Genomic DNA, 8600 nt, shown 5'->3' with positions numbered 1-8600 from the left:
GCAGGTGTGAAACATTCCAGCTGAAACTCTTGCCTTCTTGTAAGATAAAGCTACAGCATGGTGCCTGGTTGCTTCACCTAGAAGTCCTCACAAGATGAAGCCCTTTTTTTACCCCCTAGATTCATGAGGTACTGAATGCTTGGCCACAACACACAAGGAAGGGAAGACCTGGAGCATTTATTCCATCCATCCATCCCTCCTGCTTCCCTGGACCCTGTTTACCCAGACCATCTGTGAGGTCGTGAACCCCCAACACTACCACAAGCCCACGTGTGCTGGAGGACGGAGCGGTCCGAGCGCCGAGCCAGCCATCTGTTTCGTTAAACGCCACGTGTCCTCTCTGTTTTGAAACGGGAACAAGGCAAAACAACCCCTCGTGAGACAACGGCTTGCGGGGTCAGCTCCTTCGCTGCAGTGTGTCTGATGGCTGGGGGTGAAAGTCAGCTCTGCACAGCTGAGGAGAGCCGGGGTCACAAAAACGGTCCCCGTTTGCCTTTCCAGGACAGGCACAGCCCTGGATGAGAAGGGAAACATCAGGAGGGGCCTCTGGGCTTTATTGATGTTCAATAAGTGCCAAGAAGAAGCAGGTAGGTAGGTTCAGGTAGGCAGGGCTCAGGGACAAGGAGACAAGACTCAGAGCAACCTTAGGAGACAGTTGGGAGTGGAGAAAGGAACACCAGATATATGTTGGGTTTTTTTTTATTGTTTTATTTTATTTTATTTTATTTTTGCATATGACGGTGGAGGTTTTTTTGGCACTTGTGTTTCCAGTTTTGTGCTCAGCTGTCTGCTCTGTGAGGTTTTATATCGACCTGCGGTCGATGTTTAAGGTGGACTCAGGTGGCACCAAGAAGCTAGAGGAGGAGAAACGTTGTCCCTCGGTGCCACTAAGCAGCAGGACAGGTCTTGGGGCAGCGGGAGCGCTCCCCGGTGCAAAGAGGAGACGCCCGAGCATCCCAAAGGGCGCTCCTCGCCGGGACTCGGGCGCTGTGGGGGTACACCTAGAGTTGCTCACATCTGCGCGGAGAGGTGCACAGCAGGTGATGAGAATCCATCTGTCCATCCATCCCCAAAAGGCACTGGGGATTTAGGTGTGAGGTGAGGGCTCCTCACTCCTATTGAGCACAGAATCTCAACCCCTTGTTGTCTCAAACAGAGATGAAACACACGTTTTTTTTCAGCCAAGCTCTTGGCAGCTTTCCTGGGGGCAGCTGGTCAGAGGCATCAGTGTCAGCCGTTGATGGGATGCAAGTGAGCTCAGCCCCCTGCTCCGGCCATGCTCTGCCTTTACACCGGGGACCCAGCAGCAAAGCGGAGCTGATATCAGGGGTGAAACATCTCGCTATCCGTGCAAGCCAAGGCATTCCTGCCATGCTTGGGGCCTGATGCAGTCGAGAGGGGACCGGGACTCACAGCAGTGGGGAGAGGCAGCACCAACGAAGCTTTTTTCATCGATATGTAAACACACACCCATCTTCTCGCCTTCCCTCCCCGGGGATTTCTGACCCATGGCTAAATCAGCCTCAGGCTTGGACTAACTCTAACACAACCCAGACATCATCTGCAGGCTGAGCTCAGGAGGGCTTAAACCATTGCTGGCCAGTCTGGAGGAACGCGCAACCATGCCAGCCCCATGGAGGAGTCAACCGAGGCACCGCTGGTCCCCTGCAAAATCAAACACCTTGGAGGGCTTGTTAGAGGCAAACGAGGTTTTGGTGCATGGTGAACACAGGCTTTGCATCAGGGCTGTCAAGGGTCCCATCCGAGCAGACCCTGGGCTGCAGATGCTTCCCGTGATTGCCACCACCCACAAGAGCAGTCTGCTCCAGAAGTGCTGGAGGAGGCATGTGGCTGGCTTTTTCTTCTTCTTCTTTTTTTTTTTTTTTTTTTTTTGACAGACATCATCTGGAAGATGATGATCTCCCATCACCTGGGAAACCTTCCTCTGCCTTTTGAGGTTATTCTCTAAAGAGGGCTGCTCAACATCAGCCTCAGGTAGTTTGAGAGATGATGGAGAGGACTGTAAAAAGACCTGCCAGCGGCTTAAGCCTGTGGCAAAAATGATGATGTGTTGGAGAGACACTGGCGCAGGGAGCAGGACTTGTCAGGAGATGGCCGTCCTTCCCTCCACCCAGGAACGGCACAAGGTGTTCATCCCTCCACCCATCCTCCAAGCTGAAGCCTCCAAGCAGGTGTTAAAGACATCAACTGACCACCCTCCTGCTGATGTTTTTCCATCTGCCTGCATTCCACAGCTCATATTTTTCAAGCTGTAGGACGGGTGCGAAGAGTAACGGGGCATTGCTGGGGCACCCAGGGACCTAAATAACCTGTGGGTGGGATGAAGCTGTGTCTGGGACTGTGCAGCGCTGGTATCTTCCAAGGCATGGGCTTGGAAGAGACAACTCCAAAAAAAAAACTGCAAAGAGTCCTCCGGGTTTATGTCAGTGGAGCAGGAGAAAAAGTGATTTCTTCCAAGAAACCTCCCTTAAAACTCCAGTCCAAAATACGTGTTGTGCAGATCGGCATTCTCCAGAGGAAATGGTTTTCTTCCCAAGAAATGTGGTGGTTTCACAGAGGCGTGGGTCACAGCCAGGTTTTGGGAGGGGGAAGGGGTCTCTATCCCAGCCTGAAATCTAGAAACTTTTTAACCCCCTCTCACACAAAATACCCTCCTGTTGCCTATCCCAGGCATCTTCAAGCTTGCCAGCACCCTGATGAGTACAAGGTCAGGGAGATGACAGCTTCTGGCACCACCTCCAGGCTCCTGGGCACCTCGCTCTTACCCGTGCAGTAAGTGCCTTTGTGTCTCTTCTGAGCGCAGATCCAGGCTTGCACGGGCACATCTATTTTCAAAAAGCACATGGGCATGGGCCTAAATCCCCCGTCCCCTCATCCCAGCATCTGGAGATGCTGGGTGTTGTCCGCGTCCTGCCGTGCCTTTTCCATGCAGAAGGCTTCTTGCGTCAATGAGTTTTTTCCAAAATGTGTCGTCTCCCTCGCCTCTTCTGCGGGTGTCAAACAGCACAAACTCCTTGACTTCAAGGGAGCCCTTGGCTCTGGATGCGCGCCCGTAATCGGCTCTTATAAATAAAAGAAGAGGGAAAATGATAAATGACACCCAAAGGTATCCATCCAAGGTAGATTACTCACAGGCGCTGTGCATAAGTGACCTTGAAAATAAATTCCAGGTAAATTCTTTAAAAAACTTTAAGAGGAGGAATAAACTAAGCTTAAAATTAACATTTCCAGACTTTTTAACTCCTATCCAGCAGAAAAAGGACGTGTCTCCTGGGAAAGAGCAGGATGTGATGTCAATAATCAACGTATATCACCTACGAGGGCTTCCAAAAGCAATCGGCGCTTGCCGGCTCCGTACCCCTTCCACTTGGAGCAGGTACGAGGGCTTTGAAAATCCAGCTCTAGCAACGTGCTTCATCAAGCAGAACTTAATAAGGACCAACTGGAAGGTTTGGGTTTTTTTTTTTTGTCTGCAAAGGTCGTCTTGTGCGAAACAGATCTTTGGTCAGAATGGGAAGATGGAATTTTAGGAATGGGGCGGATGCTGTTGTTTAAATGCATTCTTAAAAAAAAAAACCCTGCTCCTTTGGGGACTTTGAAGTCATTCGGTTATTTATTAATTTGACCTTTGATGAAATCATAGAATCATGGAATCATAGAATAGTTTGGGTTGGAAGGGACCTTCAAAGCCCATCCAGTCCAACCCCCCTGCCAGGAGCAGGGACATCTCCAACCAGATCAGGTTGCTCAGAGCCCCGGCCAACCTGGCCTGGAACGTTTCCAGGGATGGGGCATCCACCGCCTCTCTGGGCAACCTGGGCCAGTGTTCAAATATTTTTTTTTTTACAGAAAACTGCTCTGGAAATGGAGCCTTTGCAGGTGTGGTGGGTTGATGGATGGTTATTTTATATGAAAATCTGTTAAAATTTTTCAGAGTCCCATTCAGTCGGGAGACTTCCATTGCTGGCACAGCAGTTGCTCCATTCACCGTCATGCTTTAAACTCAACAACCTCCAGTAACCTAATAAAGATATATTTTAAATATATATTACTGATTATATGTAATTTAACAAATATATTCCTCCCGCTCCTGTTCCTTACGTTCCACAGAAGCCGTCTTAACAGCTTGAGTGGTGTTGCTTTTATGGTACGCAAGTCATTTTACTAAACAGCATGATAAAAGTTTGTTCCGGCAGGAATTTCATTAATGTCAGGGTCCTCGCGGCACTGGGCTTGGCGTGCAGGAATAATGGGTTCCAGGGCCTGGATTTTCCATTATTTCCCATCCAGTTTGTTTAAAAATCATTGGATGGGTTATAAAAGGCTGCTAAACAATGAGCGTACTGTTGGTTCTTCTTATTTGTTGCCATGCCCAGATGTCTGGTGTTTCAGGATTCCCTAAGAGCGCTTTGGGGTGTCGTGGAGGGAAATCCATCCTGTAAAGCAATTCCTAACGCTCCGTTCGGTCCTCACGAAGCAGAACGGTGAATATTGGCGAACGGGATGCGACAACAAGTCTCTGCCGGAGCCGACGGTGCTGCTGAGCGTTTGGTGAGCGTTTTGCGTCGCATCTTTTTGTCTACGGGACTCCATGCAGAGCAGGACCAGCCCGCTTTGCAGGGGGGAAACTGAGGCATGGCTCTGTGATTCCCACCTAGCTCCCGCTCGTGGGTTGTACACTGAAAAAACCCCATCTAAATCAGCTTTGCTCCCAGACCGCGTCCGCCTGGACCACCTGGAGTATGTGTTTATGGGGAGGGATGCGCAGGGACCTTAAAATGGCCACGTTGTCAGGGCCCCGCTCGCCAGCCTTTTTATGGGTCCGTGCTCTGTGGTTCGTGTAAATCAAACAAGGCTCCAAAATAAATAGCCACCGCCTCTGCTTTCCAGCAAGTCGTGGGCGTGGGGAGTGCCGCGTGCCGTAAATAAGCGGCTAAGAAAAGCGCAGGGTTCTTACTGAATAAATAGCTCCGCCGCTTAAATGAAATAGTTACGTGAAATGTGGAGGTGCTGGGTGCATCCTAAAATATCGCCCACAAGAAGAGTCCATGGAGGGCCCCATCCTGAGCGGCAGTGGGGCTGGTCCTCCCTGCCGCGCTTTCCCTCACCCTCTGGAAAGGATGGATGCACTTGTAGGGTGGTTTCCACCTACTTTTGGATGCCTTCTTTGTGAAGAAATTCCCCGTTCAGAGCATTTAAGCACCAGTAACCGTGGAGGCAAGGGTGCAAAGAGGGAGGAGAGCGGGATGGGAGGTGCAGAAGGCGATCCCCATCGAGGGAGCACTCATGTCTTTAGCAGTGGTGGCTTCGTTGCCCTCTCCAAACAGCCTTTGTCGGAATTAGGGTACAATGGGTGTATGGTGGCTCATTGCCCGGCTGAACCATGTCAGAGCGGCAAAACACAGACTAACAGCCTTTCCCAGCAATAGCGACGTTCGGAGAAGCTGGGAGCGTAGAGATTTAGCAATATTTTCCTAGCGTTATACAAAGGAGAGGAAATAGCACACATTTCTCTTTCAGGAGGCCAGGCTGAGAGAGCTGGGGCTGTTCAGCCTGGAGAAGAGGAGGCTCCGGGGAGACCTGAGAGCGGCCTTCCAGTGCCTAAAGGGGGCTGCAGGAAAGGTGGGGAGAAACTCTTCAGTAGGGGCTGTTGTGGCAGGACAAGGGGTAATGATTTCAAAATAGAGGGAGGTAGATTTAGATCAGATATTAGGAAAAAAATTTTTACACTGAGGGTGGTGGAACCCTGGCCCAGGTTGCCCAGAGAGGCGGTGGATGCCCCATCCCTGGAAACGTTCAAGGCCAGGCTGGACGGGGCTCTGAGCAACCTGATCTGGCTGGAGATGTCCCTGCTCCTTGCAGGGGGGTTGGACTGGGTGGGCTTTGACGGTCCCTTCCCACCCAAACCATCCTGTGATTCTGTGATTTTGAGTGGCTATTTTTCCACTGGCATTGCTCTCCGGAAGATCTGACAAGCCGAAAGAGAAACCCCAAACCCTCAGCAGAGATGCTTGCATTGAGAGGTAGTTCTGCTTGCAACCTTTAGCAGGTGAAGAAGGGGTTTCGTTTCTCCGCTCTCTCCGCTGCTGGCTGGGAGACGACTCCCGCAACAAAGCGGAGGCTCGGATGGAGTTGGTTGGTTTTTCCGAGGGCAGATGGGGTTTTGCATTGAGCTTTTCTGGAGGTTAGGCCTTCCCTCAGGGCTTGGGTGATGTTTTTTAAAGAACCAACTTTCCTTCATTGAGGATTATGTTCCTTTCAAATTTGATGGTTCAGCCTGTGCTAAAAGCCCATCTCTCTACAATGCTGTCACCTTACTGATGTATAAAAGGGCCTGTTTCCAGCAAGAAACAGAGAGCAGGACCAGGGTCGGTGTTCCCAAAATCCTGTACACACATCCTCCCATCAGGAAATTACTGAGAAAAGCAAAGACCAAGGTGAGCCAGCAACCGTGCCTCAGTTTCCCCTCCCTGATTTTTTGTTTGTTTTGTTTTGTTTTGGCACATCCAATGCCACAACAAAAATCCTGCAAAAAAATCCTAAGATCCTGAGAAGAACCTCAAGAGGAGGTGGAGGGGTCATCCTGCATCACCGGCATCAAGGATGCTCCCACATCAAGGGATGATCTCACAGCGACTTGTAGAGGTGGCTTTGGTCCTGGTGCAAGGTCTGCCCAACTCACAGTCTCCATGTCTGCATCTTTTCCTTTCATTCACCATTTTTTTTTTTCCCAAGAAAACATCATCTTACTCAAAATCATGATCTCACACAGGACCAACCGTCTGGCCTGTGCTTCTCAGGAGAAATTAATAAAGAATAAAACCCGATTGTGCCGTAGATAAAGGCCCATCCACAGAAATCAACAGCCTTTCCAGCTTTGAGGGGGAGATTTTCACATTCCCAATTCAGCACACAAAACACAGCCCCGAAGAGCGGGGTGGCTCAGGGAGATTTTCATCCCCTCTTATGGGCAAAGCTCGCCCGTGGTTGATGGAAGACTTGCTTTTCAGCTAAACAAAACCTCTCCCGGAGTGTGTTCACCCTCCTTGAGATAGAAAATATTTATTAAAATGTATGAAGTTTTGTAATAAATCCCAAACTTCTTTAATGAAAAACTTTTGCTCTCCTCCCGCAGGCAGCAAGGAGCACCATCCTGGGTAAGTGTGGTCAGCTGGGATGCATGGGAAGGAGATCCCACCCTTCTGCACCAGGATCATGGTAGGAAACATGTTTTTTTCCCATGAGTGGAAGGTGTCTTTGTCTTTCCTTCTTGGATGCCCTTTCTTCTGGCTTTTTCCAGAACCAAAGGGTTCTGGATTTAACCTGAGAAGCACTGCCTGAAGCAAACTTTAGGGACAATCTGAGCAAACCTTGAGCTGTGTGAGAGAGCGGTGGTGGGCTGCAAGGGTCTGGTGGCCACCACCCTTCCCCTATCCCTCTGGAGACATGCTGCATGGCAGGTCTGATCCTCATCCTCATGTCCCTGTGGGGGTGACGGACCCCAATGACCAAGGAGCGGGACAGCACGCTTTGCAGACTGACACAGGTGGTGGGGAACAGAAGGAGGACCTCCCACCATGCATGTCCAGGCTCAAAGCAAAGATGCTGGAGAATTCTGGTCTTTGAGGCGTGTGGGCTCTTGGAGACCTTGCCGTTGCTGAGTGGGACACGTCCCATGCTAGATGGGAGGGGAGCATGAGGACATCCTCTCCTCCCCGTGCAGGAAGCCACTGAGCAATGGGAAGCAATCTCTCCATCACAGAGTCCAACCCACCACAGGGTTTGGACCGAAAGCCTGGGGCACACCTGCTTGTGCCTTCTGCATGGGATGCCTGATTTCTTTTCCCAAGCTTTTTTTTTCCTACCCTCTTGTTTTACATCCATCTCTCTTCCTTTTCAGACCCGCCTCATTCCGATGTTTGTGTGAACTACGTGGCAGAAGACCAGAAGGGTTGGGTTTTTTTTCCCCCTCCTTGTCCTTGTTTTGAGAAGTACTTCCCCTCATCATCCTGCCAACAAGGACCCATGGAAATTAGGGATGGAAAGGACCTGTGAGGTTGGGTTTTGTGCTCCTGCCAAGGTGAGACTTTTCAGAGCGATGCAATCTTTGGCATTTCTGTTAGTTGAGGTTTCTGGTGATGCAGAGACAAAAGCTCAGGATTTCCAGGATGGGTATGAGGAGAGATGAGCGTGTCTTCTCCTGCCCTCAAGGCAGCCTGGTGGCCTGGGCTTGGCTTTGGGGGTGCTGTCCCCTGGCTTTTTCGGGAACGCAGTGTTCACCAAAGGGCTGAAAGCCAGCGCAAGGAGCTGTGACCTTCCCCAAAAACTAAATTCTGATGCTGATGTAAAGCCAGAGAAAACTTATCTGGATGAAAAAAAAAATTCCAAATATCTTGTCCTGCCATGTCCCTCTCCAGCTCTCAGCTTGCAGAACAGAAGCTGGGCCACCAGCACCCCAACTCTGCTGCTGAATACAGCTTTAATTTCTCCTCTGCTTTCTTGCCACAGGCTTTGAAAAAACAGCTACTTGCAGTCCAGGAGGGCACATCCTTGGATGCAGAGGTGGCACAGGACTGCCA

This window comes from Chlamydotis macqueenii, chromosome 6 (assembly GCF_036417535.1).
Source record: "Chlamydotis macqueenii isolate bChlMac1 chromosome 6, bChlMac1.mat, whole genome shotgun sequence".
In the NCBI taxonomy this organism is placed as follows: Eukaryota; Metazoa; Chordata; class Aves; order Otidiformes; family Otididae; genus Chlamydotis; species Chlamydotis macqueenii.
This window is presented reverse-complemented; position numbering follows the sequence as displayed.